Raw genomic sequence first — 11,950 nt, forward strand, 5'->3', positions numbered from 1 at the left:
CTATACAGGGCTGCCTTCAGATGTCTTCTAAGGTTGTTACTTATCTCCTTGGCTTGGCTATCACATAACTCCATACCCTCCAACATTTCTCCAATGAAAATATGGATGTCCTAAGTAAAAGCAGGAAATTCTGGGATCAAATCAAACTGGGGCGGACTGTCCCTGGAAAATAGGGACGCTTGGAGGGCCTGCATACAGAACAAGGGTAAGGGTGACATCCATTGCTCCACCCATTCTTTATTCTGGCCTGTGATTCTGCCCTCTTCCTGTTCCCCATCTTATAGGAAAGTCACGAAATAGTTTCATGCTATCTAAGGCATTCTTTTTTCTTTTAATGTTGCTGACTATATAGAGGAACATTTGAGCCTGTTGTACTGATAGCAGAAGAACTTAATGGCAAAATCTGAAAGGTTGCTAGGTCCTAGGCACTGTGGTTTTACCCACAGCGCCACCCGCGTCCCTTGGTAGCTTGGTAGCTGTAGTCGTAATCCTCAATTAAATAAGGTGTTTCATGTAAGAAATTGAAATTGTATTGGTTTTAGCTACATTCAGTGATTCCTGAATACAGGAAACCACACTTGATACTTTAGCCTAAATCAAGAAGGAGACAGGGAGACGACTGAAATTGCTTCTTAAAAATGAATAAATTTATTATTTTTATTATTTATGTGCATATACTGTAATTCAAGAGAGCAATTAGCATCCCTTTGAAATCTTACCATGGAATAATACAGTTTCTGTGGAAATGGGATTGTAAGCATGATTTGTTGCTGCTAGCAAAAAGAATATAATCTGATTCTGTTTCCAAATGTATTTGCTTAAGAAGACAATAGACAATACTAGCAGTGAAACATTTATCTGTCTAGCTTAACTGGCTTAGGTGAGAGAGTTACTGCTTAGAAGCTCAGAGAGAAGGAAAGTTAATATCCTTGGTTTGGTCAGTTTGTAACTTTCCAGTTTTAACGTTTCTTCACAAATGCCACTTTCCCACAGGAACTACAAAAGGGAAAACAGAAAGGACAGTGCCTTCGTGATATCAACAGCTGCTATCCCAGTCCTCCTCTTCTTCTTACACTTAGTTGCATGATTACAATCCCTAGCACAAACTGATACACTATGGTGAATTCCATGCTGCTAAATTAAAATATTGCGTAGCAACCGACATGTCTTCATCTCAGATAAACTGCTGATATGTGCTATGCTTTTCTTACCATTGGACATGACGAAGAGATTAGCCCTTGCCATTTTATCCTCTGCTCTTTGTTCCTACTCAGAACACTTAAGGAGAGAGTTGGATGAGAGGGTCTCCTGTTAAGACTGCAGTGCAGACTGGGTATATACAATCCATCTGCAATCTTGCACACAGTTAGGCTTCTCAAATCCCACAAAGCCGGTGGAATTTAAACAGACTGTGAGGAACGCTATAGCCCTGTAATTCTACTTTGCAAGGGAAAAGGCAATCCTGCTTTACCAAACAAGCCATTTGCATCAGCATAACTGCTCCCTGCCTGCTTGCAAGGAAGGGGCAATGTCTACTCTGAATGGAGCTCTGAAAGGATGGAATTTTCCTCAAGCACATCATAAATATTTCCTTCAGTACCTTTGGTGAGGAAGCAAGGATTGGCCAGAAATACATCCCTGGAATATATTAAACAAATGGAATTCCTCTACTGGAAAACACTACATACATTTAATGGAAACCTGTACTCTGAATTATATCTTGGTGCTCCAAAGCCTGAAACAAGCTAAGTTTCTGCTTTTTTTAAAAAAAGAGAAGCCAGAGTTCCTGAGTTTTGTAGAACTGCAACATCTGCAGTGCTGTTATGAAACAGGTTTAAAATTGGGCTGGGGAAATTCCCTTGTGATACACCAATGAGAAAACAGACCTAGATTTTAGAAGCTGGATGCCTAAAATTAGGATCCTAAGTGCCTAGTTACACACCTAAATAAGCAAAGTGATTTTTGAAAGTGCTGAGTTGCCTGTATCTCCTGGTTTGGGAGACGTTTGCCCCATAAACCTGCCTTGCTGTAAGCACAGCACAGGAGGAGTATTTTATTCCCTTTCGTTTGCTGATAATCCTTTTTCTTCTTTCCATTTCTTGACTGCTTAGCAGCTTTTATGATAGAGTCGGAAGGGACCTTGAAAGTAATTTAGTCTAACCTTTTGCTCAATGGAAGATCTGCAATGCGGAGTGCAACAACTGCAGCCTCTCAGCCCAGCCTCTGTAGCCTTAAATACCTCTAACAAAGGACAGCTCAGGTTGCTCTAGGCTTTAGACTCCCTGACACCATCCTGTAGATTCAGGCTAATCTGTTGAACTCATCATTGTTTATATATCTCTTCTTCCATCTCCTATACACATCCTCTTTGAATCTCAGCTTGTCAGAGAGCAATCTGTGCAGCCACTCTGGCTTCTTTCAATATCTCCCATTTTTCCTCCCTCCCTCCCGTGTTTCCCTAACATAGGGATTTACTGCTTTCCTAAAGTGTCCCCTCCCCAAGTTATCTAACATTTATATTGAGATATGGAAGCTATGGATTGTGGTGAACACTGATGGATGTTTGCAATGAGAGTTGATGGTGCAGGAAGGAGCAAAAATGAACTGCCACGGCCCCAAGCTATATAACACTCATGTTTTATATTTATATGGTTAAGAAACAGTCTGTCTAAAACTAAAGCCATTGGATCTGCCTTGAGCAAAATGCATGAGAATGAGCAGAAAGCTGACACATTTTCCTTCTGAGGGCCTGGCAACAGCTGCCACACAACACTGGGTACTCTGCCAGGAATGCCAAGCACCACATTAGGACAAGGACATGGGCGTGGAGCACACTTCCGAGTAATCATACTTACAACACCCAGGGTATCCTTCTGCATATTCAAAACTGAACTCGCAGGATAACTGCACCTGTGAAACCTCCTAGGAAACAAGGATAGTTAGGTAAAAGGTAAAGGACCCAGACGGTTAAGTCCAGTCAAAGGCGACTATGGGCTTGAGGCGCTCATCTCGCTTTCAGGCCGAGGGAGCTGGCATTTGTCCACAGACAGCTTTCCAGGTCATGTGGCCAGCCTGACTAAACTACTTCTGGTGTAATGGGACACTGTGACAGAAGCCAGAGCATATGGAAACACCATTTACCTTCCTACTACAGCGGTACCTGTTTATCTACTTGCACTGGTGTGCTTTCGAACTGCTAGGTAGGCAGGAGCTGGGACAGAGCAACGGGAGCTCACCACCGCTGCACAGGTTTGTTTTTATTCCTTAAAGGGAGCCTTCTTAATCTAATAGCTTCTTTAATTTTGCTCATTAACCTGATCATGCTCATAACGTAATGCTCTCCACTGTCATTCTCTTGGTCCTGGTGGTACCTTTCCTGATCTAGGATACATATTCTAGCTGAACTTCATTATTGTGGTTTTAGACAATTCTAATTTTTTTTTTAAGAGATTTGGCACTTGACTATCTCTTTCGGCTTCCTTTTTTTACCAGTCCCCACATTTGGGGGAAATTTCCTCTTTCTTCTTTTTATTTCCTGATTTATTAACACATCACTTTCAAATATAGTGAGATATTTCCACATGAAACCTTCCTTTTCCCTTTGCTAAGTGCTGAACACCATTGAAGCGGACAGTTAATGCTGCTACCAAAACAGAAAGCACACAATTTCTGAAGTAGGCCTCTGACCGAGTATCATCAGTGTCCTTTGTTGCTTCCAATATAGCATTATGTGTGCTATTGTCATGTGGCCTTGTCTTCTTACACCTAACTATATCACATGTACCCAGTACTAAATTACGTACTAAATTACTCTTGTGTTCTGGTATCGCCACTCGTAGCAGTTCTGTGGAAGAGTCTGCCTCTTTGGGGATTTCTAGCTTGTTGGACTCTTACTTCCTCTTTGATTTACAGAGCAATGGCAACTCTTGTGCCTCATTTTACTAGGTTTCAGTTCTGCCTATTATGTACCCTCCTCTATGAGCAAGCACTCCAGTTTGCCCGTCCTAGCATTAGCATATAAGTATTTACCGTATATGCAGCGCTGTCTCTCTCCAAATGGCCTCTCTAATTTTCTATCAAGCCTCTGCACTTGTAGTGCCTGGTTTTATCACTGGAGGTTTTTAAGCAGAGGTTGGATAGCCACCTGCCATAGATGCTTTAGTTGAGATTCCTGCATTGCAGGGGGTTGGACTAGGTGACCCCAGGGAGTCCCTTCCAACTCTTTGATTCTATGATTCCTCCTTTGCAAGAAAGACCCTCAATACAGTGGTACCTCGGGTTACAGACGCTTCAGGTTACAAACGCTTCAGGTTACAGAATCTGCTAACCCAGAAATAGTACCTCGGGTTAAGAACTTTGCTTCAGGATGAGAACAGAAATCGTGCAGCAGCAGCAGGAGGTCCCATTAGCTAAAGTGGTACCTCAGGTTAAGAAATTTACCTCAGTATAAGAACAGAAATCGTGCACCAGAGGCAAGGCAGCAGTGGGAGGCCCCTTTAGCTAAAGTGGTACCTCAGGTTAAGAACAGTTTCAGGTTAAGAACGGACCTCCAGAATGAATTAAGTTCTTAACCTGAGGTACCACTGTATTAACATGCTGCTTATTTCAAAATTGATAGTTGATTGATACAAGTAAAGAGCTAATTTACTAAGGTCTTAAATTTACTGATACAATGTAGAAGACACTGGGAACTACAACAGAAGAAGAAAAATATCTTCTCCGGAAGATAATGTCCAACTTTATGACTGCATCATAGATAGGTAAATACAAATGCTCTCATTGCGATGTTCTACGTGAATTCATAAAATATTTTACTACAGTTTATCTGATCACCATCACAGAACATTCCTCTTGTAACTGCTTTTTTTTTTACATAAACTAATCCTCGAGGTCTTCTGTTTTCTCCCCAAGCGCATGTCTCTGATGAATAGCTGTGAACCCTCCCACTTTGTCCTCTGGGTGGGAACAGATTCTTAAGTGGCCACAGCTGTAGAAAGCGATTAAATATCACTGTCTCCCTGTAAGTAGCAGGTGGCAGCCAAAGGTTGGGGTCAAAGGGCTCCATCCCATTTTAGCACTTGCATTGAGTAACAGGGCAGGGGTGCAATGCATCAGTCCTCTTTTATCTTTTCTCCCTATTGAGAAGGGGGGGGGGGTAAGGGTACAATTGTAAGGTGCCTGCTGGGTTGAGAAGCATCTTTCTACATCTAACCTTCCCAGCAAAGAGTTTGATCAGAGAATGGAACACAACAAGAAGAGGGGATCAAAAAGACATTGGATACAGGAGGAAAACGGCTGCCATGTTACCTCTCCATTCCCATTTCACTTTATATTCTTTTTCAAGGGAAACAATTCTTATATTTTTGCTTTAGATTTATAGACATAAAAATACACTGCGTCTGCACTATACATTTAAAGCAGTATCATACCGCTTTAAAAAGTTACGGCTTCTTCCAAAGATTCCTGGAAACTGTAGTTTGTTAAGGGCACTGAGAGTTGTTAGGAGAGCCCTCTTTCTCTCATAAAGGCTACCCTTCCCAGAGTAGTCAACCCTTCTTCCCAGGGGGTTACAGAGACAACCATTTCCTTCCTTTGCCAGCAGAGTAACTCAGAAACTGAAAGGTGATATGCACATGTTGAAAAAGAACTATTGACTGTGCTATTTGGAATGGATCTATTTTTTCCAGCTCATATTTGGCCGGATGGTGCATGCCCTGTTGGATCACAAGCTGCTGAAACCATTGTTTAGTGCCCCAAAGAGACCTCAGCAGATATGGGTGCAACTACGAAACTGTGATGGTGCCCATAAAATAGTAACAAGGCAGCCCTGGGGAAAATGGGAAGAGATTTGTTCATGTGACAACAGAAGGAATATCTCATCATGACTGACAACTGCTGTACCAGTCTTTGGGAGATCTCACACAGTTACAAAGGAGATAAAAGGCTACACCGGCCGTTGCAGAAATAGTTGAAATAATAGACCACAAATTTGTAACAGAACAATGCCACAGCATACAGACTCATTGGGAATTTCAGTGTCTGCCCTCAAATGTAAGCATGCGGGGGGATAGTGGGCGAGACTCAATGGGTTCCATCAGCAGAAGCCGCCTGCAAGGACTTCTGCTTGCTCAAGGGGGCTCCTCCCCCTCTCAGCACACTTCACCCCTGAAATTGGCTTGCAGTGGGGGGGGGGTGTCTGAAGAACCCCCAGAGCAGCACAAGGTGGGAGGAAAAGGGGTTGATTCCATTTGCCCAGCTCAAATGCTTGCACCGACAGAATGGTCAGAAGAGAACGGTGTTGAATTCCTCCTAGGATATATTAGATGGCCAACTCTTTTGGCCCCACCCCAATATTTTTTTGGAGGGCAAGCCCAGGGTGCAGAGGAGGCTGAGCATGGAGCCAAGCACAGCACAGCTTCAATGGCTGGCTCCACCTTCTGCTGTGGAGAGGAAGGGGGTGGGGAAGCAGCCCTGGCCAGCGGCGGTGGCTGTAGCACAAGAGAGGAGGAGCCGCTGGCCATTGAAACCATGCTGCCGCCACATTCAGCTCCACCCTGTGGCTCCTCCCAACATCCTGATGTTGCAACGGCACATGTGTGACGTCCCAAGGCCACGTGTGTTATTGCCCCGCCAAATCTTCTGCATATATTGGGGCCTCTATACATGGATATGTGTTGGGGTAGGGACTAAAGGGCTGTGTCTTATCATTATGTTGTAATTTGAAGGAAGAAATAAAATGTAAATAGTGAAGCAAAGCATCTTCTTCCTGTCTTTCCCAGAGCAATGGGAAAGCTGAATCAGCTGCCAAGATGGCTGAGTGAATTTGATTCAAATCTAGGACAAGCAGGAATTAATCTGTATTTCCCTATCTTGGACCAATACAACACTCCCTCACAAGGTTGGGGGGGCATGGCACAGGGATTTAAAAAAGAGTAATTTGGGGAAGGGGAGATATTTTCTTTGCATGCCTTTCTACAAAAATGTGCAAGTCATACCTGCCTGCAGACACTCTCTCATAAAAAACCCATTTCTTCCTCCTGTTCTTACCATCCAGCATTTTACAATTACAGCATATCTTCCATTAAATTTAATATAATCCATCAAGAGGCCTCACTGGGGATCTCCTTCATTCCAGATTTATTTGCTAATAGACTCATGACAGCCGATGATGGCTCTCTCTTTTCGTGCGATTATTAATTGCTAATGCAGTTTTATCACTGCAATCACAGAGTTGCCAAACACACATTCACTTCTTTTGAAAAGCTCCAGCCTAAATTATGGCTTCATCGTCCAAGTTTCTGCGGGAATTCAGAGCACCAATATAATATATGGAAAATAATTGAAGGGCGTAAATTTTAGCATTGTCTCTCATCTTCTTGACTGACTCCTATTTGCTCATTGGAACCAATCCTCTTTTCAGCATTTATACTCTTGTTCTCTATCTCAGATTTATGCAGAATGAGGCCAGTCTCTCTTGGAGCAAATTCTGTGGCCAGAGATAGGGAAGCATGAGATCAGACAAGTTGAATATGCCCAACTCTGAGGGAAAGATAAAGCCATGGGAGCCAGATACTTTGATTTCCCATCCTCCCTGATCCTAAATCTAAACACAGCTACCCCACAGGAAATCTGTTCATTTCTATGGATTTTATTCCAACAGAAGTCTTTTAGCAAAGAAGTGTGTGAATTTCTGAGAGATCTATAAGGGCTGTTGGAGCTTGTTTTTGTTTAGCTTTTTTGTGCAGTTGCCCCTGGGGAAACAACTGTCAGAATGTTGTGTGGGTGAGACAGCAGGTTTTCTGTCAAAGAGGCTGTCCAATGTTCTTCTGAACAATGTGCAAAGAAGCCCTTCTCTCAGAATAGCTCATTCTGTATTTCTCCCATCCCATGTTGTGCTTTAACATCTTGAGGCATTTGTGTTGTGGTTCTCATTGCAATTTAATTGTTTTATAATAACACTTCATTTAACTGGATAATTGACCACATGCTTAACTTTAAGTACATAAGCAGCCCTACTGAGGATGTTAAGAATGGTCCTCCCGGCTCTTTTTCACATTAATCAGCCCATACGTTTAGCTCTCTGTTCTTGTTCCCCATGCCTTTGCACTAGTTTCAGATTGAAAGCACTCTTCTTGAACACCAACACGGGTTGTAAAATAGTATTCACACTTCCCTGTTCTCATCTCATTAGAAATACAATGTATACATTGAATAATGATATTGTCATGAGTTTGGAATGAGAGGAGTAGGCTATATACTCTTCTAATTCCTGGATCCAGCAAGTGTCAAAATCTAAGCAAGGATTCAGATTCATGGAATAGACAGGCTAGCTTCTTGGTGGGGTATTGGGCCATTCAAGTAACAAAAGAAGTGGCTCTGTGTCAGAGTGGGGGCCTCTCCCTGAACTCACTGGTAGTTAGAAAGACAAAGGCCAGAGTTGAGAGTCACTTATATGAGTGAGAAACTGGAAGCTGGAAGCAGTGGGCTAAGAAGGCAGAGAGGCAGAGCGATGCTTGATTTCTGTTGGAATCCAAGGCTATGGAAGAAACAAGACCCTCTTGGTCTCTGTGTGGACACTGTCACACACCATTTTGAATCAATATGGTGAACCTTTCCAAAGCTAGGAATTATGACTCACCAACCTGCCTGGGCAGTAAGAGGTAGGAGCGGGCTCTGAGGGTACTTTCACACATACCCTTGCCTAGAGAAACACTCTACCTGGTCTATCTTTTGTATGTCAGTATCATACGGTACATTTATTTTATTTCCCTTCATTTCAGTTATTCTTTTCATGTCCGTATTCTGTTCTGGGGGATCCCACACATTCATCTCCTGCCCTCCAAAATATCCTGGCGTGACATGCGCAGCACTCTTGAGAGACATAAGCCAACAATATTTTATTCTATATCTTATCTCTGGTAGTTGTCACCACTCAACTGCTTTCTTTTACATTCAGGCAACTATAGATTCTTCAACAGCTTCCTCAACCTAGTCTTTCTTGCTACCTGCTGGTGGCTTTCCAGTTTACCACTGATGATGACGACGACGACGACAACAACAACAACAACAACAACAACAACTCTGCACATCTGGCTGGGTTTCTCCAGCCACTCTGGAAAGCTTACAGCACACATAAAGACATGCTTGTTCTCCAGAGGCATAACCCAGAGGAAGAATGCATGATTATTAAATCTAAGTTATTAAATCTAAGTGTTTTGTTAATTTGATTTGGTGTTGGTCATTTTTATTTTAGAATTGTGTGATATTTCAGTGGTTTTAGCGTATGTCACTGTGATATTGCTGCTACTGCTGCTGCTGCCATTAGTTGATGTTTTATACATACTCTCTTAAATTAACATACAAATATTTTTGGGGGGAGATGCCTTTAAGCCTTTGAAAATAATAACCATATAGACTGGTTGGGGCAACCCAGTCAGATGGATGGGGTATAAATAATAAAATTATTATTATTTATTATAGTTTCCTAGTTACCAGTCTAGTTCCTGAAGGTGGTAAATAGCGATTGGGTTCATTTTACTGTATAAAGATGTCCAGAACAGATATCAAATATATGTTGTATACACAGGCCTGCGACCACCTGTGGTAGAAGTTGTTGCAAACAAGGTGTTTGTTTTGCTCACTGAACGTCTCATTTCTAGCTCTGATTAAATATCCCTTTTCATTTATAGCCCTGTTCAGTATCCATTAAAGGCTCAGAAAGCAATGAGTGTATTGAACAAAGCAGTGAGGTCTATATTTTATGAGTGTCATTTGGCTTTCTGCCCCTTTCCTAGCCATGTGATAAGCTCACCTTCTAACCCTGCTTCTTATTCTTATTAAAATATTCAGCTTCTGTAGGGAAGCAGTGATTATATTCAGAGTAACGTGAATTGTACTCTTGCATATTGTATATGGTTTATGGCACTTGCTTCAATAGAAGTGGCAGTTGGTACACATAAACCCCTGGTGAATTCTAATTGCATTTTTTATTATTAATAGTATCGTGACCTTTATATGTAGCAGACTACTGGAGCTGCCATCATTTATTGTAACTTGCCAATTGCTGCCAGTTGTTGTTAGCATCCGTCTGTCTTGAGAAACAATGGCGTGCGCCTCCAGGGATGAAATCAAACTGGTGTGTTAGAAGCACTGAAGTGACTTCCCTGGGGTGCAAGCTTGGGCAGTGTGCAGGCTGGTCCTGGGCTTCCCAGATGGCAAGACCCCCCTCTCGGCCTCGCTGATGTGGTCCAAAGCAAAGGTGAGCAATACATTTGGCACCAGCTTGGCTGCAGGAGTTGCCAGAAGGAACAGTACAAGGCACCACCCAATCGCTTTAGGGACTGCACTCCAGATTTGTGTAGGGTTCATTCCTTAGCCTTTTCTTCTCCTGAAGATATCCCACAGGGCAGCAGAGGTTTAGATTCAGAGTCTTTCTTCTCCTAGATGGGCTACCTTTCCAGGTTGACAAGCCCCATCTGCTCCTCACTTCCCTCTATGGCATGCGCAGAAACTGTCTTCTTGACCATTGGACCCACTGTTGGTCTCATCTGCTCAATCTGCCAGAGCCTGCCATCACAGTAAGTCTAGCAGCTGCCATTCGATCCATTGTATCTCCACCAGAAGCTTGTAGAACGCTGAGTTCCATTTGGTGTAGCCTAAGGAGGGAAACACTTTTCTGCCCAGGAGCTGCATTTCTTACTTGGGTAACCTTCTGGGGGTGTAATATGTCAGTGGTGAGTGGGGCCAGATGAGACGGCAAAACAACAAATGTAAATGCTACTTTTGCACAGTGAGCTAGTTTCTACACACATTCGTGGGCCTCTCTCTATCTTTCATTTCAACAATCAAGAGGCATCATCAGAGTTCAAGGACACATTTCAGTCAAGCAAAAGCACCCAGGGTGTAAAACAGAGTCCAGTCAGGTGGGTGGCCTGGGGAGAGTTTCAGGGGCCAGGTAGAGAGGGCTGTATTCAGCCCCTGGGTCTGACAGTCCTCATTCCTGGTGTGTTCAATGGAGAGGAGGGAAAAACAGGTGAGCTCTGTTATGGCTTCTCTTGCATTATTAGAGCAGGGATGGGAACCAGTGGTCTTCCTGATGTTTTTGGATCACAACTCCTGCCATTCCTGACCACTGGCCATGCTGGCTGGGCTGATGGGAGAGTCCAGTCATATCTGGAGGGCCACAGGTTCCTCACCCCTGCATTAAAGATTTGAGACTGTGGAAGGGGGAAAACTATTTGCCTATTAAATGACACCATAATCACATCCCCATGCTCCAGATCTCAAAAGTGTGGGCAGAAGGACCATATCTCTCAGTTTAAAAGCCCTAAAGCATTTGCAGCTCAAATTTGTCACCCAGCACAATTTTCCTTTAGAATCAAAAGAACGGCAAAATCCCCCACGCTATGGGCACTGAACAGATTTGACAGAAGTAAATATATGGAAAGCAATGTCTACAGCCTCCCCCACAAACACATGTTGAGGAAAATCAGCCTACTTCTCAAATTGTGATGGAAATAATAATAATAACAAACTCTGCTGTACTTCGTGCAAGCCAAGAGTCATCAACACGTGCCCATTTGCATTTGCTTTTCCTCAGAGACAATCTGTATCCTTTCCAAGCTGTATTTATGTACAAGATGTGTCTTTCATTGTGGTATAACCTTAAAAGTTCAAATGTGACATCTACTCCCTGAGGTAGGACAGCTATGCCCAGAACGGAATCACGTAACTCATTTTCTCTTGCCATATGGTGATTCCCACCCCCTACGCCAGTCACCCCATGCTGACTGAATACTGGAGTAAAAGTCTCCATAGCCACACCATGAGTGACAATGTGTCTTGCTATGCTGGGGGTAGAGGGTTGTGCTCTGCATGTGTGTGGTGCAGCTTTTGTGGTGCTGTTGCTGCAATGGATGTGTTTTGATCCTATATCGATGGACTGAAATAT

The sequence above is a fragment of the Podarcis raffonei genome, chromosome 3 (assembly GCF_027172205.1).
Source record: "Podarcis raffonei isolate rPodRaf1 chromosome 3, rPodRaf1.pri, whole genome shotgun sequence".
In the NCBI taxonomy this organism is placed as follows: Eukaryota; Metazoa; Chordata; class Lepidosauria; order Squamata; family Lacertidae; genus Podarcis; species Podarcis raffonei.